The sequence below is a fragment of the Nomascus leucogenys genome, chromosome 12 (genome assembly GCF_006542625.1).
Source record: "Nomascus leucogenys isolate Asia chromosome 12, Asia_NLE_v1, whole genome shotgun sequence".
Classification (NCBI taxonomy): domain Eukaryota; kingdom Metazoa; phylum Chordata; class Mammalia; order Primates; family Hylobatidae; genus Nomascus; species Nomascus leucogenys.
The window spans coordinates 43,443,171-43,468,092 of NC_044392.1; the positions used below are offsets into that span (position 1 = coordinate 43,443,171).

Consider the following 24,922-nt stretch of genomic DNA (forward strand, 5'->3'; position numbering starts at 1 on the left):
AAGGGTGGCAGGGAGGAGCCAGGCAAATCAGTAAGAACAAAATAATATCAAGATATCAAGGCTGAGCATAAACTTCGAAGTTGCAGGGGTCCAAAGTGACCCAATTAAATTTCAAAAACCTCTTTGAAAAGATTACAATAATTTCCCTGGATAAAAAGTTGGCAGGGACAAAAACAAAAGTATTTTATATTCTGTATTTCCTCTATCCTTGTCTTTTGTGGAAAATTCCTTGTTTGTACCGCTCAGTTGGGCAGATTCGTATAACCAAAGGAGAGTGTCAATATGAGGTTTGGAGTGTATTTGAGGGTGGCTTGGAGGCACACACAAGACTTTTCAGATGCTTACAGTTTAAAACAATACTTCCAAATATAAGTTTACAAGAATGAAAATTTAACGAGTATTTTGAAAAAGGAATTTTTAAATAGCTTAGTTAATTAAATTTCCTAGACATTTTCAACTGCATTTATTTTTATTTATTTTTTATTATTATACTTTAAGTTCTAGGGTACATGTGCACCATGTGCAGGTTTGTAACATTGGTATACATGTGCCATGTTGGTTTGCTGCACCCATCGACTCATCATTTACATTAGGTATTTCCCCTAAGGCTATCCCTCTCCCAGACACCCACCCCCCAATAGGCCCCAATGTGTGATGTTCCCCTCCCTGTGTCCATGTGTTCTCATTGTTCAACTCCCACTTATGAGTGAGAATATGCAGTGTTTGGTTTTCTGTCTTTGTAATAGTTTGCTGAAAATGATAGTTTCCAGCTTCATCCATGTCCCTGCAAAGGACATGAACTCATCCTTTTTTAGGGCTGCATAGTATTCCATGGTGTATTTGTGCTGCATTTTCTTTATCCAGTCTGTTATTGATGGACATTTGAGTTGGTTCCAAGTCTTTGCTATTATGAATAGTGCCGCAATAAACTGCATTTTTAAATTTAATGCACTGTATTTGATTTCCTTTTCCAGCAAATTGTCTAACAAATCTTCTCATGTACTTAAGTAATCACAAATCAAATAACTTGCACTTATAAATAGGGTGACTATTAGGTTCTCAATTATGTTTACAAACTGAGTACATCTCTCTTCTAAATTTTAACTTCAAACCCACAATTCTATTGAACAATTTTTTTCTCAACCATGCAGTGGTTTGGTTTATTTAATTGGTCACTTATGAGGCCAGGTCATGAAAATAGACAGGTGTGCTGTGATTTCTCTAAATCAGTGGTTAGGAGATAGATAGAGCATCATCAAGGTGAGCTGGTATAATTACATGCTGCTACTAATAACCCTTGCCATGTTTTTAACCAAAGAAGTTTCCTATCAGAGGCTTGGAGTTCTGACACTCTTAGTTATGATACTTGTTTCTCTTGAGGGTCCTTTGCTCTTCAGTGTTTAATGCATTTGGCAAGTTGTTTGCTGTGCATACCACTGTGCATTTTTCTAAACACTGAGATAAGATTTTTGCACTTACTGAATTTGGTTATTCTATTCTTTGTTATACTAAACAGAAAAATGAGAGCTTGTGTAAATTATTAAATGAAGAGGAAAAGGAGAACCAAAAGGAAGAGAAACATAAAAAATAAGAGTCATCAATTTAAGATTATCATATTGAAGCCATGGAGTATTATGAAAATATACTGTCTTCAAGAAAATATGCTGATAATTTAGAGTATTTAGAACTGTTTCCCTAGGATACAATGAAAATTCCTTCTTAATTAGAAAGCCTTTACAGAAACATGTGCAAAACATATTAGAGCTCAAGTAAATGTTGATTGTTTTTCCTCTCAACTCCCCCCACAATTCTAAATAACTTATTTGTTACATATTTTAAAAATTGGAATCTCAAGGCTAATTTATTAGATACTATAATATTCCATATTATCTTAAATATTATAAATATTCAAAACACTAAATATCCAAAGGTCACTTTTCAATAAGTAGAAAAATATTAATATGTGTTTACTTCATCATTTCAATTCTTATTTTCATCTTCATTAAACTAAGCCCTCTTAATCATTAAAAAAACAATTTTAGCATCTCGATGTAATTTTGAGTTACTAAATATTAGGAATTTGCTTAATTGCTAGTTACAAAAACCTGAATCATGATGGCTTAAATATGTTAGGAGCTTGTTTCTCCTTCACCTAAAAGATAGCTATTCCTGCAAAGACTGAATTGTTTCAAAGAGGTTCACAAAAGCTTTCCCAGAAGTACCACCCAACAACTTCAACCTACATATCATTGCGCATAATGCAGTCATGTGGCTACCCCTATCCGCAAAGAGGTGGATGGGAAATCTGGACGTTCATCTGGTCGCATGGCCATTGTCTGCATTTACCAAATAAGAAGGGGGGGATTGAATAATTGATGTGCAACTGGAAGTCTCTGCCATAACCAGCTGGGCACCTTGACCTTACAGTGTCAGTGCACTGATGCTTCATAGAGACCTGAACTTTGGGTTGAGGCATGAGATCTAGAGCAAGACTTCTGGGATTGTTTTTTACAAAACTGTAAAAAAATAAGTTGTGTTTTGTTTTATAATTTCTGTGCCAGTAGAGACTTCAAATCCATGTCCTATAAATGGAATGGACTTGCAGCTCAGTGTCCTTGGATTTGAAGGGCATCTTAACATTTCAAGTCTGATTTGAGGCTATGAGCACCCCTCACCAATCTCCAACCAGGCCTCTTTGCCACTAGACTGGGTTCTAATAATTAATTGCTTTTCAAATTCTCTTTATATTTTAGCTGGGCAGGAGCACAACTCTAATAGATATTTACTTAGCATATTATTGAATGCAGCATCTTTTACATGTCAGCTCCTGGATTTGAAGTCACAGCTTTTAGGGTCTTTCTAATGAAGAGAGGGAACTTGAAGGAACCCAAAGACAAAATATAAAAGAAAGCTCTGGGTGGTGAGAGGAGGGGCAAGAGAGTAAGGAAATTGGGATAGGAGGTCTAGTGTGAGAAAAGGAAGCTGAAAATTTGGGAATTTGGGAAAAATAAGAGATTTAAGGTGAGCTGATGCAATGATGACTACATTTGACAAAAGATATTTCTAAAGGATAATTTAAAAAAGTTTTTTAATGTGCCATGTATTAGAATATCCATCATATCACTCCCCAAACTTTCTGTCTCCTCAAGAGATAGTCTATAAAAGTCTGTGTTACTGTTCAAAACTTTTGGAGGTTGAATTTTGGTATTTTTGAAAGTGCTACCTTGTCAAAATGGATGTTGATGAGAAAGCAGAGCCTAATTTATTGGTATCCAGTAGTGTCATGACATGTGATACCCAACCTCTGTCTTAAGAAATTCAATGAGCTGTGGGTGTCAGATTCCACTCAACCTTCATATAAGTTGTGGAAAATCCAAATTCATACCTGCTTTATATACAGAGCTCTGGACAACAAGAAATCCTGTATTCTGCCAGGACTTAGAAACAGGTTAGAGATTGCTATGTGGGGGAACCAAGGAATAAAGAGTCTATCAATCAGCAAACATTCACTGTGTATGTATTATATTCTAGGCGTTATGCTACAAACTGGGAGAACAATGGTGTACAACTTAGGCAGCATCTCTGTCCCTAAGGAATTTATATTTAGTGAGCCTGAAAGAGCCCCACAAAATCTCCTCTGGGGGCCATATTTGGGACAAGGAAGCAAATTGCATGGAATGACCTGCAAGGATATGGACATCTTAACAGATATCAACCTGGAGAAATGATCTAGCCTGAAGGCCAAAAGACATGCTCCAGTTGCCTACATGGATAGAAAGTGATTCCTAAGGACCTGATCTGCAACATGTGCCTTTCTGCACTGCATGCATGCCCCTTATTCTAGAGTCATTTTCAGAGAAAAGTGGGAGAGGGAAATATCGGGCTGAGTGAGAAAACCCTGACATAACTGAAATTAACCTGAGTCGGCAAGATTAATATCTATTTACTTATTTGGCAGTAGGCAGAATGGAGATTAGAGATATAAATTAAATTTAATTATACACATCATAGAAAAGTTATAATTATTATACACTTTAGTTTGTTTTTTGTATATTTTTATCCAGTACATCTGATTACAAATCTAATTGAACGGAAATTATCTAGAAATAACTTTGAAGTCAATATGTTGCATGGTAACTAAGATTAGCATTTGGGTTGGCATTAAAATATATTCTAGGATCGCTTCTCGGCCTTTTGGCTAAGATCAAGTGTAAAATATATTCTAGGAGATATCAAGTACCTGCGTGATTAGAAAGTTTTTTCATGTGATTTTGGATTAAATAGATGTAGTATTAAAGTGAATTCACTTTTGTGTTTCTGACAACATTTATGGGAGTTTTGGCATTAGAGTCATAACCGGGTGTAGGTCTAGAATACCTTTGGTTTAGGATTGATATCTTGAGATTTGAGTGTTTATGAAACATTTGGCTTCAATTTAAGGCTAGGGATGAAGAGTAAGTGCAGGTTTTGATTCCATCAGGGTTTGCACTGACAGTAACGAAGTACAGATGGAGACATTCCCTTTATTGCCTTCTTGAAGATGTGCTGAGGTAAACAGGGTTAAAAGACAGGTTGTTACATAATCAAATACTTGACAAGTTAGGCTATGATTGAGAGACCAACTCAAGTTGTTTACTGTGGTGGATCAGGATTAAAGAAGATCAGGAAATGGTCGGATTAAAAAAATGGAAATAGAAACAAATTAGGGGATGGGGACCTCAATGAGAAAGGGCTGGAAAAAGAGTTAGAAAGCTCAAGAAATGAGAAGCTATGTTCAGAGGTTTGGCTGGTGGCATTTCATATTTCAGAGGAGAAGCATTTTTGGGCAATGATGAGGTCTAAGACAGAGGACTAGAAGAGAGAGAAGGTGGAAGTTTCAGAAGCCAAGGGGTTCAGGGAATTGAGATGAGGTTAGTAACAGGAGGCTCTGCCAGCTGAGACAAATGGTGCGGGATTTTAGGGAAAGAGCCCAAAGCTGTCTGGAAGTAGACAGTTTTCTGAAGAACATTGATATAAGACACACACTAAAGGCTAGAAGATGCCCAGCAATGTACTCTGATGAAAAATAAGCCCCATTTCTGGTTTGTTTGGCATCATTGTGAAGCCCCTGCCCCCGAGGCTCTTTGAGTAGTTTCAGTCCTCAGGAGCTCCCCTGGCCCAAACTTGGGATGAGCTAATGTTTTTTCTCCCAGTGAACTTTTGTTGTTGTTGCTATGCTATTGCCTAAGTACAGTAACCTAAAGGTGGTGGGGGACTTACAGAGTCCTGTAAGCACAGTTTCTTTCACCTGAATTTCTATGGATTGCATATGTCAATTACTAGGCTGTGGACTCTGAAAGTAGGAAACCATCCGAGTTGTTCCCCTTTATAATCCCAGTGCTTGGCATGCAATAAATGGTTACTGAATCAGTGAATGCTTGAATGAAGGTATTAGCTGTGAAAGAACATCACTGAGCCTTTAAACTTGCCAGAAATGCCAACTTTGGCTCTACTTCTTGTCCATTATGTACACATTGTCTTGTGTGGGCTGGGAGATAGAGGCACTAGTGTCTTCAGGAGGAACAACTGGCAGGAAATAAGTACTCTGTCAAGATGGAGTTTGCATCATCAAAGACGTGAGAGCTAATAGGTTTCAGGTCGTTCAGGAGGCCTACCACCAGGAAAATTCATTTCAGTCCTTCTTGGCCAAGACAAGGCTCTTAATATGCACTTGTCTTGCTTAGGATTGATTGGCCTTGGAGCTGGGTGGGGCCCACCAGTGACAGTCATTGGGGGTATGTTTTCTAGGCTAGAGAAGGCAAAACCTGATGTTCTGAGATAGTTATCAGAATGACCAGGCCTCTCCTAGGCTGCTATACACTTTCTATGAGCTATAGATCTAGATTCTTGTGGGTTTGGTTGCTCTTTCCAGTGCACATCTGCAAACACTTGTAGATAGTAGCTTTGATTCTCTTCTGTTGTTCTCATTTTTTCACCTACCTCCATGCCTCACAGTGACCAGGATGGAGAAGCAGCTCCATATTATGTCACACAAGGAACAGATTCAGGACTTAGGATTCAGGGAGCATGAGCACAGTCTTTAGACACTTACATTAAATTTGCTCTGTGCGATTCCTGAAGAGAAATCTCTACCTATATATGGAAATTACAGGAAAACATTTTTCTGTCAACTCATCAGAAGAAAAAACTGAGGATAGAATAAGTTGACCCAGATACCATGAGCTCTCTATGACTGTAAATGTTTAGTTACATTGCCTATTTATAGATATTCCATTACTGATGGCTGATTATTATTAATACTTTTTTAAAATCACAAAATCTCAAGGTTGATTAGTCCAGAAAATTTCCAATCATTCACAGGAAGGAGGTTCTAAGGACTTAGGAGTTAAAACTCCACCACTGACCCTGTCAGTCTGGGCCCTTGTGGATGCTGCAGGGCAGACAGGACACCTGCACTGTGGCCTCCCTTAGGGTCATGACAGAATCACAATGGTTTTCTTTTCTTTAGGTATGTGCAATGACGGATCCAAGAGAACAGAGAACAGGTTATGGCAACCCAAAGACTGGAGTCCACAGGGAGGAAACTCAGTGAGCCTGCCTGTCCAGGGTGCCCTGGCTGAACCCGGACTGGCTATACAGTCCTGCTGCCAGCAGGATGTGGGCAGCAAAACCGTCTCTAGCTGTCCTTGTGTCCCTGGTGTGCTCTGCCGTAGAATTTCTACCCTGATTTTCTGGACTTTCCTGGAACCATATTTAAAAAGCAGCATTGGCCTTGCGCAATGGCTCACACTTTTAATCCCAGCACTTTGGGAGGCCAAGGCAGGCAGATCACCTGAGGTCAGGAGTTCAAGACCAGCCTGATTAACATGGTGAAACCCTGTCTCTACTAAAAATACAAAAATTAGCTGAGCATAGTGGTGGGTGCCTGTAATCCCAGCTACTCAGGAGGCTGAGGCAGGAGAATCACTGGAACCTGGGAGGTGAAGGTTGTAGTGAGCCAAGATTGCACTCCAGCCTGGGTGACAGAGTGAGACTCCGTCTCAAAAAAAAAAAAAAAAAAAAAAAAAGCAGCATTATAGTGCAGAGGCTAAGAGCATGAGTTTTGGGTTTTGGAGCAAGGTAGACCTAGTTCTAATTCCCACTCTGTCACTTACTAGTTGTGTGGCCTTGAACAGCATATATTGGCTCTTTTTTGGTAGTTCTGTTGATTAGGTTTATGCTTTTTAAATTTTGCTCGGGTGATCACTTTTCATTTCCACCTTTTATTAAATATTTAGGTAGCCTTGCTTAATCCACATTCATGTTCCTCTTTTAAATGGGAAATCAAAAGTGACAGTAAAGCAAGTAGTTTACAGAGTCACACCTCAGAGGAGCACAAAGTAGGGAGGCCAGCTTGCTTCCTACTGCTTATTAGCCTTAATTAGCCCTTCTGTGATTCAAAGCTTATTCCCTGGACATCTCTGATTCTAAACCTAGGCCCTGTGAAAGATAGAAATTTCCATGTTAAAAGCCCTTATTCTGTTAATGTCAAAATAAATGAGTCAGTATGGGGCTCACAAGAAGAGAGTAAAGCAGAGCTACCTGAAGAGGTGATGTTATGTTAATGGTGAAATAAGTTCTCTGTAAGGAGACACATACACAGTTTGCTCATGAGCGCTCTCTGCTTAGCCTTGGGAATATTGTACCATGCAACTTCAATCCTTCCTCATCAAGGAGATGATTTTTTAATCTGCATGACTGAGAGAACCATCTGTTCTATTCAGCCCGTTTCTCTCCTTCAGGTTCTGTCAATCCTCTCTGTGTATCCACACGTGTTTCCTCCACGTTGTCTGGGCAGAGGAATATGTTTTCTTTTTTCAAGGTCCTAGTTTCTCTTTTATCAATTGGGGTATGCTGCCTCTTGAAAAGAGGCTGGAAATGGTATAAAGAGATAATAATTATCTAATCTATCACCTGTATTGTAATTTTAATTGACCCAATAATGGTTTTTATAGTATTTTTTTTTCCTCCTGGATCCAGTGGAGGATATAGTCTACAGTAATTTAACTGTTATGTCTCCTTAGTCTCCTTTAATCTGGAGCATTTCTACAGGTGTATATATATATATATATCTGTAGAATTTTATATATGTCTCTCTCTATATATGTACCTGTAGAATTATATATATATATATACCTGTAGAATTTTATATATATATATATATATATATATATATATATATATATATATGGTATATTGTTCCTTTCACTCTTTTTTTTAAGAAAAGGGTGTTTCTCATTTTGAATCTGTCTGATGCTTCTCATGAATTCCCAGCAAGAAAATGACATATGTGATGCTGTTGCCTTAGTGTATCACAAGTCAAGGCTCAAGATGTCCATCTGCCCCTCACTGACAATGTCAGTTTCCATTATGTAGTCAAGGTGCTGTCTTTTTTTCTCCTCACTGTAGTTACACTTTCCCCCACTTGCACCTAGTAAGAAATTTGTGAGGAGACGCTTTAAGACAAAACAAGTATCCTGCTTCTCATCAAAGTTTCATCCCACAGGCATTACACTGATTTCCTGAGCCAATCTTTAATGCACTAGTGAAAAAGGATGATTTTCCCCCTCCAGCACTCCCTCAACACTCTCCACTGCCATTTACCATCCCACTGTAAGCACAAGTCCTCTCTTCTCCCTCGTAAGATCTTTAGTGGGAATTTGTCTAGCTCGATGATGCCTAACTAAAAATAAGAATGTCTTTCCACTTGCTCAAGTGTACTTTTGTGATTTTAGGTTTTGAGCATCTCTTGTGTAAATCAAAAATAAAATTTGAATCCCTCCCCCACCCCAACCAACTAAACGGAGCCCTCCTCTTGGCCAAAGGCATTCCAAAGTTAACCCTAAACATGAGTATAAACCATGATAGGAATGGGTAGTCAGATATATCTCATTATACCCTCCTGCCTTTGGAATTCAGGCACAACTGACCAGCATTAACATTAAAACAGAGCCCTTAGGACTGACAAAACAGACTCTCTGTAGCAATAAGATAACATGACAGATAATAGTCCCTAAAAGAAATCAAAGTATTTTACCCCAGTATATATTTTTTTGACATATTTAAAATGGCCCTGCCAAGCTTTCTCTTGTGGGGAAAATCTATATTCTGAAGAGAATCCTCTTCCTGATCCAGGAGAGAATTCACTAAGAATCTGGCACCTTTTCAAGTCTGAGAGGAAACATTTACAATCGATTCTCTCTGAAGCCTGTTACCTGGAGGCTTCATCTGCATAAAAAAAGCCTTTGGTCTCCACAACTGCTATCTTAACCCAGACACTCCCTTCTATTGATTCTAGGTCTTTAGATAAACTCTTTCAACCAATTGCCAATCAGAATTGAATCCACCTATGTTCTGGAAGCCCTCCTCGAAACTTCGAGTTGTCCTGCCTTTCCGGACTGAACCAATGTATATCTCATATGTATTGATTCAGGGGTCCCCAACCTGTATTGTTCCATGGCCTGTTAGGAACTGGGCTGCACAGCAGGAGGTGAATGGCAGGCAGGCACATGAAGCTTCATCTGTGTTTACAGCTGCTCCCCATCACTTTCATTACCACCTGAACTCTGCATCCTGTCAGATGGGCAGTGACCATAGATTCTCATAGGAGCTTGAACCCCACTGTGAACTGCGCATGAGAGGGATCTAAGTTGCATACACCTTATAAGAGGGATCTAGGTTGCATACACTCTAATGCCTGATGATCTGTCACTGTCTCCTATCACGCCCATATGGGACCATCTAGTTGCAGGAAAACAAGCTCAGGGCTCCCACTGATTCTATATTATGCTGAGTTGTATAACGATTTCACTATATATTACAATGCAATAATAATAGAAATAAAGTGCACAACAAATATAGTGCACTTAAATCATCCCCAAACTATCCCCACAACCCCTCTGGTCCATGGAAAAATTGTCTTTCATGAATCTAGTCTCTGGCACCAAAAAGGCTGGGGACTGCTGTACTGATTGACGTCTTATGTCTCCCTAAAATATATAAAACCAAACTATAGTCTGACTGCCTTGGGCACATGTTCTCAGGACTTCCTGAGGCTGTGTTGTGAGTATGTCCTTAACCTTGGCAAAATAAACTTCTAAATTGATTGAGACCTGTCTCAGATAATTTTGGTGTACACATGTTAAGTTTATTTCTAAGTATTATGTGTTTTTATTGCTGTTTAAATTTTTTTTGTCTTATGTTTTTAATAACATAATTCCAATAATATGTGCCATTATTTGGATATATAAATTTTATTAATTTTGCAGGTTAATTTTACATCTTGTTACTTTCTTAAATTATTTTATTGTGTTATCTTTACCATTTATTCTTAATGTTTTCCAGATGTACTATAATGTTATCTGCAGATATCAATAGCCTTTTTTTCTTGTTTATGTCTTATATATTTAACTGTTTTCTCTATTTAAACTACTTTGAATAATGCCTCCAGAACAATGGTAAACAGTGAGAATTCTTGCCTTTTTTATGACTTTAGTGGAAATACTTTTAATATTTCCTCATTAAATAAGATTCTGGTTTTAGATTTTAGATAAATATACTTGTAACATGTTAAGGAAGCATCTATAAATTCCTGTTTTCTTAAGAGACTTTTATGAGGAATGGCTGTTGGGTTTCATCAGACTTTTTCAGCATTTATGAAGGCAATTATATTTATCTTCTTGAACCTATTAATACAGTAAATTATATTAACATATTTTCCAATGTCAAAACCCCCTCAAATTCCTGAATACACCCACTGTGTCATGGTGTGTTCAGGTTATTTATTAATCTTGATTGCCTAAGCCCCTGCTGTACCCCAAGTGGGTTCTTTGACTGGCCTTAATCTCAATGTAGACTTTATTTAAGATAATCATTCTCATGTTAAAAAGCTCCTGTTCTGGTTACTCCAGAATAAACTGTTTAGTACAGGGGCTCATGAGAGGCAAGAAAAAAGCAAATAGGTCTCTTTTGCAGGATTGAGATGTGTCACAGGTGTTGTCGGGACTTATGTCAATATTATGCCCCTCCAATGAAAGAATTGATTACAAGTGGTTAAATCTATGCTCTGTAATGAGATGTATATAGAATAATTCAAATATGTCTTTTATGTAGCAACTAAGGATATGATACAGTAGTTTCTGATGCTTAATTCCAGTCTTTCTTTGCTAAGAAAATGGTGATTTTCCTTACTCACATTAACAAAGAGAATACTTTCTGTTCTGTTCTAATCCTATCTGAAGTCCACTTCTTCCAGATTCTTCAGGTCATTTTCTGTGTACCTACACTATTATTATTCCATATAGTTTGGGCTGGAGTTGTCACTTTCCTGTATCAGGACTTTCTCCACCTTTTTCAGGGCATGTCACCACTTTTTGAAATTAGGAATAAAGAAATAATATGAATTGTAGGCTGAAAATATGTGGAGGAGATCCTAGTGTTTTTTATATACATGAAAAAATAAATGTAGAAAGAAAATTTAAGCTTTAAGGTGAAAAAGACAAAGAATATGCTCTATCTCTTTTCATTCTTGATTTTCTCAATACTTAGAATAAGTCTCTTTTTATTTTTATTCAAACACCATTAATTTAGTCAACATATATTTGTGATTATCAACTGTATATCAATCACTGTGCTAGGCTCTGTGGAAAGAGAGCAACAGGATACTCATGAATGAACCATGATTCTTCTGTCAGGATAAAGAATCCTTAGAGAGAGGTAGAACTTAGTAATGCTACAGTGTAGGTATAATGAGAGGAAAATAATTTGTTTATAGCCCCCTTGTACCCTTGTAATTTTTAGTGTAAATAAATAATTCATCTTTCCTTAACATACTTAAAAACAGAGCATTTATTAAGAGTATGTAAAACTGGCGTATCAGTTATCTATTGTTATGTAGCCAACTACTTTAAAATTTAGCAACTAACAACAACTGCTGTTTGTTTAGCTCATAACTCTATAGGTCAGCAATCTGAACTGGGCTCAGCTGGACAGTTCTTTTCTCAGCTGGACTCACTCATGGGTCTGTGGTCAGCCGTAGGACAATTAGGTGCCTCTGCTGGGGGTGACAGGGACAGGTGGTGGGCAACATGTCTCTCATCATCAAGTAGCTAGCCTGCGCTTGTTCACCTCACAGCAGAGCTTCCCAGAGCAGCAAGAAGGCAAGCCCTAAATGGGAAAATGCTTTTCAAAGCTCTGTTTGCAACATGTCCGCTACCATCCTATTGGCCAAAGCAAGTTATTAAGGCAGCCCAGATTCTAGGGGTGAAGAAAAATTCCATCTTTTGAAGGGAGAAGCTGCAAAGACGTTGCACATGATGAAGGAGTAGATTTGTTTTTATTTCTGCAATCTATATGAGTGGCAATTAAAGCTGATGAAAAATTATCTACCACCCTATCATCTATCTATCTATCTATCTATCATTTACCTACCTACCTACCTATCTATCATCTGTTTGTCAAGCTTAGGGTCAATGCTTGTTTTATATCACATTGTGAAGGAGAACATTAGGGAGAACCAAAATGTTCAATGAGTATTTATTTTGGCATTTGTTATGGGTGGAGGTGGTGTAATACTCTCCTATATTTTCCTTATAATTAATAAAATATATATTGCTCTCACAAAATTTTAATTGTGATTTTTATTCTGTGCAGTATTGAGGTTTTGGCACACCTAGAAAAATAAGTACCAGATCAAATGTGCAAGAAAATACATCATAGACCATTTGTGTTGGAAATGCTAAGAGATTGGAAAAATGCCTTTTGCCATATGAGCCTCTAGATTTTTAAGAGGACAAGAATTTTCTAAGAATAGATTGATAGTAAGGAATTACTTTTAAGAGAGGTTTTTTATATGTTACATCATCTTCCACCCTCTTCTTTCAAACAAAATGATGGAGGTTACAGAAAATCTCTTACAAAGCTGACCGCATTCTTTTTGGACTTGGGAAGGCCCTGGTACTGGTATCTGACTTACATTTGAAAGGGTCTAAATGTGAGTAACTGGATGAACCCCCCTGTAATAAGAGAATGCAAAGATGAAACTGCATCAGGAATAACCTGCTCACTCAGAGTTTGGCAGGAAAGGTGCATGTTTCCTGTGGTTCACTGTGAACCAGACTGGATCATCTTGAAAGTGACCTTGTCCACAAGGATGCAGGATGAGGTGACCTCAGCAGAGGGCATGTTGAGGGGAAGTCCACTGGCAGTCAAGGGATAAGGGGAATGTTCTAAGTAGCTGGCTATAGCGGGCTTCATCAATGTCAGGGAATTGCAAGTGAAAGATCCCGGTGGGGAAATCCCTGAAGAAGCCACAAAAATGCTGCCCAAAAGAAAGAAGCAGCAGGTGGACACTGGCCACACAGAGTGTGGCTGCGGACAATGAAGACCTTTCCTATTTCATCTAGGCTATGGAATTTGTTGACATAAAGTTGTTCACAATGATTCCTTATTATCCTTTTTACATCCATAGCTCTAGGCCTTCTTACATTAGTATGATAGTGCATTAGTAATTTGTGAATATCTTCTTTTTTGGTTTTGCTGGAGATTTATTAATTTATCTTTACAAACAATTTTAGATTTACTATTATTTTCTATTGTTGTTTTGCTCTATATAATTGATACCAACTCTTATCTTTATTGTTACCATTCTATTATTTTGGGTTTACTTGAATTTTTACTACATTAAGGTAGAATTTTGGATAATAAATTCTAGCAATCTTTCCTGTTTATAAACATTTAAAACTGTGAAATTTCCTTTTAGTACCATTTTAGTGGCTTTCCACAAATTTTTGACACGTGTTTTTAATTTCTAATTCACCTTGAGTTTTTTTCTTTGATCCATGCATTATTAAGAACTCGGGGCTTGGTGCGGTGGCTCAAGCCTGTATTCCCAGCACTTTGGGAGGCTGAGGTGGGTGGATCACCTGAGGTCAGGAGTTCAAGACCAGCCTGGCGAACATGGTGAAACCCCGTCTCTACTAAAAATACAAAAAACTGTCTGGGCGCGGCAGCTCACGCCTGTAATCCCAGCACTTTGGGAGGCCGAGGCGGGTAGATCACGATGTCAGGAGATCGAGACCATCCTGGCTAACATGGTGAAACCCTGTCTCTACTAAAAATACAAAAAATTAGCTGGGCGTGGTGGTGGGTGCCTGTGGTCCCAGCTACTGGGGAGGCTGAGGTAGGAGAATGGCGTGAACCCAGGAGGCAGAGCTTGCAGTGAGCCGAGATCACGCCACTGCACTCCAGACTGGGAGAGAGAGTGAGACTCCGTCTTGAAAAAAAAAAATACAAAAAATTAGTCAGGCGTGGTGGTGGGTGCCTGTAGTCCCAGCGATTTGGGAGGCTGAGGCAGGAGAATGGCATGAACCTGGGAGGCAGAGCTTGTAGTGAGCTGAGATCGTGCCACTGCACTTCAGCCTGGGAGACAGAGTGTGAGACTCTGTCTAAATAAATAAATAAATAATACAAAATTAGCCAGGTGTGGTGGCAGGCACCTGTAATCCCAGCTACTCAGGAGGCTGAGAGGCAGGGAGAATTTCCTGAACCTGGGAGGTGGAGGTTTCCTACAAATCTCCTTTGTAGGAAATTTGGTTAAAATCCTTTGATACTTACTTAACGGACCATAAAATGAATGTGTCTTGAATATATCCTGTATGCATTTGAAATATACATTTTACATTTGCTGAATGTAGTGTTATATAAATATCTATTAAAGTTAATTGATAGTACTGTTCACATTTTCTACATCCTTATTGATTTTTTGTCTTCCTTTTTTACATGGACTAATTAGTTCTGTGAAGGTGAAATGAAGAAGAATGATACAACAGAAAGAACAACATGTATTTAGATCATAAAGAGGAATAAAGTGTGTAAATAGACTTCTGTCTCATCACTCCACTGGAAATGCCAGTTAGCTGAATCCCTGCAGTGGGTACAGGTTAACTTCTTAGCCAAGAAACTCTTCAAACTCTATACAAAATCAGCATCTGAAGGGATGTCCCACTCTTCAGTCTCAGTGTACCTAAGCAGAGCTTGGCATAAATTTCTACCCTTTATCTGATCTATCTACTCCATTAAAGTCCCTATCTGATTACAGTGGGAACTTTGTCCAGTGCTGTAGCTCATCACATTCTCCATATAATTGCTACAACTTAGCATAGTCGAAGGCATCTAACAGGTGCTGAATTAATGCTGAATGAATTCATGAAACACTGCCCCCTTACCTAAGTCATTGGCCATGACCCACTCAGACTGCTCCCCAGAAGAAACATTCCTGAAATCCTATCTATAGCAAGACCCTGGATAGCTTGATGGGCCTGTGGAAGCAGGCTGATCACAAGAAGACTGTAATACCTGAAAGCAATCATGTCCAGGTGGGAGAGCTAGGACTCCAGGCCTTGCAAGAGATTGGGACCCAAGCAGGAGGAGGTGCACACAGAAGACTCAGGTGGTGACTAGGCCTGACTCATTGTTCTTCTTTGTCCTCATTCACAATAGGGGTAGCCTCAGAACACCATATTCTGCTGTGCAGTTTGTGCCATGTCCACCTCCTAGGGTAGTTGGGGTAGGTACCATTCACATTGTGCTCAATGGGACTGACTGCCTCTGCTGGAGTTGTGCAGCGTACAACCAGGATGACCCTATATGGATCACCTAGGAACAGGGGCAAAGTAATAACAAGCAGAAGCCCTCACCTGGGTGGGTCAGCAGCTGAGCTTTCTCTTTCAAGGAAAAAAATAAGTTTTATCTATAACAGCAGAGGGCATTCTACTCTAATGGATCCTTGAACTTATTATGAGAGGCAGAGCCAACTTTTCAGAAATGAATTTACACCATCCTATCAACTATGGAGGACTTTTTTTTTACTTTCTTTTTTTTGTTGTTTTTTTTTTGTTTGTTTTTTTATTATCATACTTTAAGTTCCAGGATACATGCGCACAACATGCAGGTTTGTTACATATGTATACATGTGCCATGTTGGTGTGCTGCACCCATTAACTCGTCATTTACATTAGGTTTATCTCCTAATGCTATCCCCTCCCCCTCCCCCCATCCCACAACAGTCCCTGGTGTGTGATGTTCCCCTTCCTGTGTCCATGTGTTCTCATTGTTCAATTCCCACCTATGAGTGAGAACATGCAGTGTTTCTTTTTTTGTCCTTGCGATAGTTTGCTGAGAATGATGGTCTCCAGCTTCATCCATGTCCCTGCAAAGGGCATGAACTCGTCATCTTTTATGGCTGCATAGTATTCCGTGGTATATATGTGCCACATTTTCTTAATCCAGTCTATCATTGTTGGACATTTGGGTTGGTTCCAAGTCTTTGCTATTGTGAATAGTGCCACAATAAACATATGTGTGCATGTGTCTTTATAGCAGCATGATTTATAGTCCTTTGGGTATATACCCAGTAATGGGATAGCTGGGTCAAATGGTATTTCTAGTTCTAGATCCCTGAGGAATCACCACACTGACTTCCACAATGGTTGAACTAGTTTACAGTCCCACCAACAGTGTAAAAGTGTTCCTATTTCTCCACATCCTCTCCAGTACCTGTTGTTTCCTGACTTTTTAATGATGGCCATTCTAACTGGTGTGAGATGGTATCTCATTGTGGTTTTGATTTGCATTTCTCTGATGGCCAGTGATGATGAGCATTTTTTCATGTGTTTTTCGGCTGCATAAATGTCTTCTTTTGAGAAGTGTCTGTTCATGTCCTTTGACCACTTTTTGATGGGGTTGTTTGTTTTTTTCTTGTAAATTTGTTGGAGTTCATTGTAGATTCTGGATATGAGCCCTTTGTCAGATGAGTAGGTTGCAAAAATTTTCTCCCATTTTGTAGGTTGCCTGTTCATTCTGGTGGTGGTTTCTTTTGCTGTGCAGAAGCTCTTTAGTTTAATTAGATCCCATTTGTCAATTTTGGCTTTTGTTGCCATTGCTTTTGGTGTTTTAGACATGAAGTCCTTGCCCACGCCTATGTCCTGAATGGTATTGCCTAGGTTTTCTTCTAGGGTTTTTATGGTTTTAGGTCTAACATGTAAGTCTTTAATCCATCTTGAATTAATTTTTGTATAAGGTGTAAGGAAGGGATCCAGTTTCAGCTTTCTACATATGGCTAGCCAGTTTTCCCAGCGCCATTTATTAAATAGGGAATCCTTTCCCCATTTCTTGTTTTTGTCAGGTTTGTCAAAGATCAGATAGTTGTAGATATGCGGCATTATTTCTGAGGGCTCTGTTCTGTTCCATTGGTCTATATCTCTGTTTTCATTCCAGTACCATGCTGTTTTGGTTACTGTAGCCTTGTAGTATAGTTTGAAGTCAGGTAGCGTGATGCCTCCAGCTTTGTTCTTTTGGCTTAGGATTGTCTTGGCAATGCGGGCTCTTTTTTGGTTCCATATGAACTTTAAAGTAGTTTTTTCCAATTCTGTGAAGAAAGTCATTGGTAGTTTGATGGGGATGGCATTGAATCTATAAATTACCTTGGGCAGTATGGCCATTTTCATGATACTGATTCTTCCTACCCATGAGCATGGAATGTTTTTGCATTTGTTTGTATCCTTTTTTATTTCATTGAGCAGTGGTTTGTAGTTCTCCTTGAAGAGGTCCTTCACATCCCTTGTAAGTTGGATTCCTAGGTATTTTATTCTCTTTGAAGCAATTGTGAATGGGAGTTCACTCATGATTTGGCTCTCTGTTTGTCTGTTATTGGTGTATAAGAATGCTTGTGATTTTTGCACATTGATTTTGTATCCTGAGACTTTGCTGAAGTTGCTTATCAGCTTAAGGAGATTTTGGGCTGAGATGATGGGGTTTTCTAGATATATAATCATGTCATCTGCAAACAGGGACAATTTGACTTCCTCTTTTCCTAATTGAATACCCTTTATTTCCTTCTCCTGCCTGATTGCTCTGGCCAGAACTTCCAGCACTATGTTGAATAGGAGTGGTGAGAGAGGGCATCCTGTCTTGTGCCAGTTTTCAAAGGGAATGCTTCCAGTATTTGTCCATTCAGTATGATATTGGCTGTGGGTTTGTCATAGATAGCTCTTATTATTTTGAGATACATCCCATCAATACCTAAGTTATTGAGAGTTTTTAGCATGAAGGGTTGTTGAATTTTGTCAAAGGCCTTTTCTGCATCTATTGAGATAATCATGTGGTTTTTGTCTTTGGTTCTGTTTATATGCAGGATTACGTTTATTGATTTTCATATGTTGAACCAGCCTTGCATCCCAGGGATGAAGCCCACTTGATCATGGTGGATAAGCTTTTTGATGTGTTGCCGGATTCAATTTGCCAATATTTTATTGAGGATTTTTGCATCAACGTTCATCAAGGATATTGGTCTAAAATTTTCTTTTTTGGTTGTGTCTCTGCCAGGCTTTGCTATCAGGACGATGCTGGCCTCATAAAATGAGTTGGGGAGGATTCCCTCTTTTTCTATTGATTGGAATAGTTTCAGAAGGAATGGTACCAGCTCCTCCTTGTACCTCTGGTAGAATTCGGCTGTGAATCCATCTGGTCCTGGACTTTTTTTGGTTGATAAGCTCTTAATTATTGCCTCAATTTCAGAGCCTGTTATTGGTCTATTCAGAGATTCAACTTCTTCCTGGTTTAGTCTTGGGAGGGTGTATTTGTCGAGGAATGTATCCATTTTTTCTAGATTTTCTAGTTTATTTGCATAGAGGTGTTTGTAGTATTCTCTGATGGTAGTTTGTGTTTCTGTGGGATCAGTGGTGATAACCCCTTTATCATTTTTTATTGCATCTATTTGATTCTTCTCTCTTTTCTTCATTAGTCTTGCTAGCAGTCTATCAATTTTGTTGATCTTTTCAAAAAACCAACTCCTGGATTCATTGATTTTTTGAAGGGTTTTTTGTGTCTCTATTTCCTTCAGTTCTGCTCTGATCTTAATTGTTTATGGCCTTCTGCTAGCTTTTGAATGTGTTTGCTCTTGCTTCTCTAGTTGTTTTAATTGTGGTGTTAGGGTGTCAATTTTAGATCTTTCCTGCTTTCTCTTGTGGGCATTTAGTGCTATAAATTTCCCTCTACCCACTGCTTTGAATATGTCCCAGAGATTCTGGTATGTTGTGTCTTTGTTCTCATTGGTTTCAAAGAACATCTTTATTTCTGCTTTCACTTTGTTATGTACCCAGTAGTCATTCTGGAGAAGGTTGTTCAGTTTCCATGTAGTTGAGCACTTTTGAGTGAATTTCTTAATCCTGAGTTCTAGTTTGATTGCACTGTGGTCTGAGAGACAGTTTGTTATAATTTCTGTTCTTTTACATTTGCTGAGGAGTGTTTTACTTCCAACTATGTGGTCAATTTTGGAATAGGTGTGGTGTGGTGCTGAAAAGAATGTATATTCTGTTGATCTGTGGTGGAGAGTTCTGTAGATGTCTATTAGGTCCACTTGGTGCAGAGGTGGGTTCAATTCCTGGATATCCTTGTTAACTTTCTGTCTCGTTGATCTGTCTAATGCTGACAGTGAGGTATTAAAATCTCCCATTATTATTGTGTGGGAGTCTAAGTCTCTTCGTAGGTCACTAAGGACTTGCTTTATGAATCTGGGAGCTCCTGTATTGGGTGCATATATATTTAGGATAGTTAGTTCTTCTTGTTGAATTGATCACTTTACCATTATGTAATGGCCTTCTTTGTCTCTTTTGATCTTTGTTGATTTAAAGTCTGTTTTATCAGAGACTAGGATTGCAACCCCTGCCTTTTTTTGTTTTCGATTTGCTTGGTAGATCTTCCTCCATCCCTTTATTTTGAACCTATGTGTGTTTCTGCACGTGAGATGGGTTTCCTGAATACAGCACACTGATGGGTCTTGACTCTTTATCCAATTTGCCAGCCTGTGTCTTTTAATTGGAGCATTTAGCCCATTTACATTTAAGGTTAGTATTGCTATGTGTGAATTTGATCCTGTCATTATGATGTTAGCTGGTTATTTTGCTCGTTAGTTGATGCAGTTTCTTCCTACCCTTGATGGTCTTTACAATTTGGCATGTTTTTGCAGTGGCTGGTACCGGTTGTTCCTTTCCATGTTTAGTGCTTCCTTCAGGAGCTCTTTTAGGGCAGGCCTGGTGGTGACAAAATCTCTCAGCATTTGCTTGTCTGTAAAGGATTTTATTTCTCCTTCACTTATGAAGCTTAGTTTGGCTGGATATGAAATTCTGGGTTGAAAATTCTTTTCTTCAAGAATGTTGAATATTGGCCCCCACTGTCTTCTGGCTTGCAGAGTTTCTGCCAAGAGTTCATCTGTTAGTCTGATGGGCTTCCCTTTGTGGGTAACCCGACCTTTCTCTCTTGCTGCCCTTAACACTTTTTCCTTCATTTCCATTTTGGTGAATCTGACAATTGTGTGTCTTGGAGTTGCTCTTCTCGAGGAGTATCTTTGTGGCATTCTCTGTATTTCCTGAATTTGAATGTTGGCCTGCCTTGCTACATTGGGGAAGTTCTCCTGGATAATGTCCTCCAGAGTGTTTTCCAACTTGGTTCCATTCTCCGCATCACTTTCAGGTACACCAATCAGATGTAGACTTGGTCTTTTCACATAGTCCCATATTTCTTGGAGGATTTTTCATTTCTTTTTATTCTTTTTTCTCTAAACTTCTCTTCATGCTTCATTTCATTCATTTCATCTTCCATCACTCATACCCTTTCTTCCAGTTGATCGCATCAGTTACTGAGGCTTGTGCATTTGTCACATAGTTCTCATGCCTTGGTTTTCAGCTCCATCAGTTCCTTTAAGGACTTCTCTGCATTGGTTATTCTAGTTATCCATTTGTCTAATTTTTTTTCAAAGTTTTTAACTTCTTTGCCATTGGTTCGAACTTCCTCCTTTAGCTTGGAGTAGTTTGACCTTCTGAAGCCTTCCTCTCTCAACTCGTCAAAGTCATTCTCTGTCCAGCTTTGATCCATTGGTGGTGAGGAGCTGCGTTCCTTTGGAGGAGGAGAGGTGCTCTGATTTTTAGTTTTGGGTTTTTCTGCTCTGTTTTTTGCCCATCTTTGTGGTTTTATCTACCTTTGGTCTTTGATGATGGTGACATACAGAAGGGTTTTTGGTGTGGATGTCCTTTCTGTTTGTTAGTTTTTTTTCTAACAGTCAGGACCCTCAGCTGCAGGTCTGTTGGAGTTTACTGGAGGTCCACTCCAGACCCTGTTTGCCTGGGTATCAGCAGCAGTGGCTGCAGAACAGTGGATATTGGTGAACTGCAAATACTGCTGCTTGATCGTTCCTCTGGAAGTTTTGTCTCAGAGGAGTACCCGGCCATGTGAGGTGTCAGTCTGCCCCTACTGGGGGGTGCCTCCCAGTTAGGCTACTTGGGGGTCAGGGACCCACTTGAGGAGGCAGTCTGCCCATTCTCAGATCTCCAGCTGCATGCTGGGAGAACCACTGCTCTCTTCAAAGCTCTCAGACAGGGACATTTAAGATTGCAGAGGTTATTGCTGTCTTTATTTTGTCTGTGCCCTGCCCGCAGAGGTGGAGCCTACAGAGGCAGGCAGGCCTCCTTGAGCTGTGGTGGGCTCCACCCAGTTCGAGCTCCCCAGCCACTTTGTTTACCTACTCAAGCCTCAGCAATGGCAGGTGCCCCTCCCCCAGCCTTGCTGCCACCTTGCAGTTTGATCTCAGACTGCTGTGCTAGCAATAAGCGAGGCTCCGTGGGCATAGGACCCTCCTAGCCAGGTGCGGGATATAATCTCCTGGTGTGCCGTTTGTTAAGCCCATTGGAAGAGCACAGTATTAGGGTGGGAGTGACCTGATTTTCCAGGAGCCGTCTGTCTGTCACCCCTTTCTTTGACTAGGAAAGGGAATTCCCTGACCCCTTGCACTTCCCGGGTGAGGCGATGCCTCGTCGTTCTTCAGCTCATGCACGGTGCACTGCATCCACTGTCCTGCACCCACTGTCCAGCACTCCCCTGTGAGATGAACCCAGTACCTCAGTTGGAAATGCAGAAATCACCCATCTTCTGCTTTGCTCATGCTGGAAGCTGTAGACTGGAGCTGTTCCTATTCTGCCATTTTGGCTCCCTTTTTTTGCTTTCAACCAATTTTTCATTGCAGTAAAACATAAAATTTACCGTCTTAACCATTTAAGTATACAGTTCAGTGGCATTAAGCACATTCACCTTTTTGTGCAACCATGATCACCATCCATCATCCTTCTCCTGTTTTTTTTTTTTTTTGATGGAGTCTCACTCTGTCACCTGAGCTAGAATGCAGTGGCATGGCCTTGACTCACTGCAACCTCTGCCTCCTGGGTTCAAGTGATTCTCCTGCCTCAGCCTCTGAAGTAGCTGGGACTGCAGGTGCCTGCCACCATGCCTGGCTAATTTTTTTTTTTTTTATTTTTTTTTGGTATTTTTAGTAGAGACGAGGTTTCACCATGTTGGCCAGGCTGGTCTCTCAAACTCCTGGCCTCAAGTGGTCTGCCCACCTTAGTCTCCCAAAGTGCTGAGATTACAGGCATGAGCCACCATGCCCAGCCATCATCTCCTGAACTTTTTCATCTTCCCAAACTGGAACTCTGTGCCCATTAAACAATAACTCCTCATTGCCCCCTCCTCCAGCCCTGGCAAACACCATTCTACTCCCAGACTACTTTCAGACTCAGTTTCTTCTTTCACTTAATAAAAGAGAGGGTCCACATCTGACTAATAGGATTGTTTCTATATGTGGAGGCCTTCTTGCAAACATGTGATTGAGTTTATTGTAGAGAACGGTAATAGGAAATGGGATTGTAGAAAGAAAGGAGATGGAGACAAAGTTGGATGAGGGTTTCATACTGGGTGTCCCATCCAAAGGCCTCAGCAGCCCTGCCACGGATCTACCCAATTCTTTCACATCAAGAAGTTGATCTTGCAATCCATTTCCATGTTATAGATCTGCTGGCACCTTTTATAGCTTTCACTCTGTCAGTGGTGGCATGGCTTCTCATTATACCGTGAATATTTAATGTCCTCAAGGAGCCCATCCATAGTAAGGATTCTGTTTAGGGTCCTGTATGCACCTTCCACATTTCCTTCCTGTACCACCACAGTCCTGGCAATGAATTTCAGATGTTTTGCCATGACCTTGGATTTAAGTCTCCACTCTGCAGAGCCTGGCATGCTCAGTACCTAGTCGACCCTGGCTATGGAGGATTTAAAGTTGCTTTAGAAATATGTGTGTTTGCCTGTTGGTGGGACTGTAAACTAGTTCAACCATTGTGGAAGATGGTGTGGCAATTCCATAAGGATCTAGAAGCAGAAATACCATTTGACCCAGTCATCCCATTACTGGGTATATATCCAAAGGATTCTAAATCATGCTGCAATAAAGACACATGCAGCACTATTCACAATAGCAAAGACTCGGAACCAACCCAAATGTCCATCAGTGATAGACTGGATTAAGAAAATGTGGCACATACACACCATGGAATACTATGCAGCCATAAAAAGGATGACTTCATGTCCTTTGTAGAGACATCGATGAAGCTGGAAACCATCACTCTGAGCAAACTATCGCAAGGACAGAAAACCAAACACCACATGTTCTCACTCATAGGTGGGAACTGAACAATGAGAACCCTTGGACACAGGAAGGGAAACATCACACACCGGGGCCTGTCGTGGGATGAGGTAGGGGGGAGGGATAGCATTAGGAGATATACCTAATGTAAATGATGAGTTAATGGGTGCAGCACACCAATGTGACACATGTATACATATGTAACAAACCTGCACGTTGTGCACATGTACCCTAGAACTTGAAGTATAATTAAAAAAAAGGAATACGTGTTTGCTTTCTCCAATTGTAAAATATTTTAAGCAATTTTTGTTTTATTTATTCGCTAATAGGTTATATATTTACATGGTTCCAAATTTAAAATGTATAAAAGATCATGCACTCCTATCCTTTAGTTTTTATCTTTTGGAAGCAACCTACCTTATCAGTTGTTTAGGTAATGTTTCAGAGAAATTTTATACATAAACAGATAGCTAAGTACATATATGTTTGCTTCTCATTTTTGTACAAATGGCAGCACACTATACACATTTTATTGTATCTTGCTATCTTCAGTAAACAAGAAGTCTTAAAGATTATTCTCACCAGTATATAAAAAATTTATTCACTTTTATAGCTGAATAATATCCCATCACAAGGATGTGACATGATTTATTTAAACTTTCCTCTTGATGGACATAAAGATTGTTTCTAATTGTTACCTATTTCAAATAATAATGCAGCTAATTAATTTGATTACATGCTGACTGGAATGTGAACCCCATTGAGAAAGAAGAGTTTTTGTCTGTGTTAATCACTAATGGATCCCCAGTGTCCACAGCAGTATCTTGTACATAGTAGCTGATCAATAATTATTTGTGGAATTAATCCACTATTTCATATATACATCCACATCTATCTATGCCTATATCTATATTTTGACCAACTGTATCTACCCATGTATCTATCTACTCTCCAGTATAGAACATACATCACACCAAGAAATTCTCTTATCCCTCTTTCTGTTCAGTACACATTTCTCACCCTGGAGCAACTTTTTTCTGATTTTTAGTACTATCAATTAGTTTTGTTTGATGTTAGACATCATATAAATGGAATCATACAGTGTATTCTTTTTTGTTCTGCTTTGTTTCATTTGATAAAATGTTTGTGAAAATCATCCATGTTGTTGTATGTAACAGTAGTTTACCTTTTAAAATTGTTAAATATTTCACCACTATATGAATATATTGAAATTTATTTATCCTCCTGTTGATGAACGTTTAGGTTGTTTCTAGTTTTTGGCTATGATGAGTTAGATCATTATATGCATTTTTGTACAAGTCTTTTTAGGACACATATTTTTATTTATCTGGAATAAACATT

The 24,922-nt window shown here is 39.3% G+C and overlaps 1 non-coding gene and 1 pseudogene across 1 annotated transcript; one reads left to right on the top strand and one right to left on the bottom strand.

The window, feature by feature from the left end:
- Nucleotides 1–4,178: 4,178 nt before the first annotated feature.
- LOC115837854 lies at nucleotides 4,179–4,371 on the top strand. The gene has a single exon (XR_004032891.1). It is a non-coding gene; the product is annotated as a U2 spliceosomal RNA (small nuclear RNA).
- An 18,483-nt stretch (nucleotides 4,372–22,854) lies between these two features.
- LOC100596806 lies at nucleotides 22,855–23,126 on the bottom strand (annotated as a pseudogene).
- Between the last annotated feature and the right edge of the window lie 1,796 nt (nucleotides 23,127–24,922).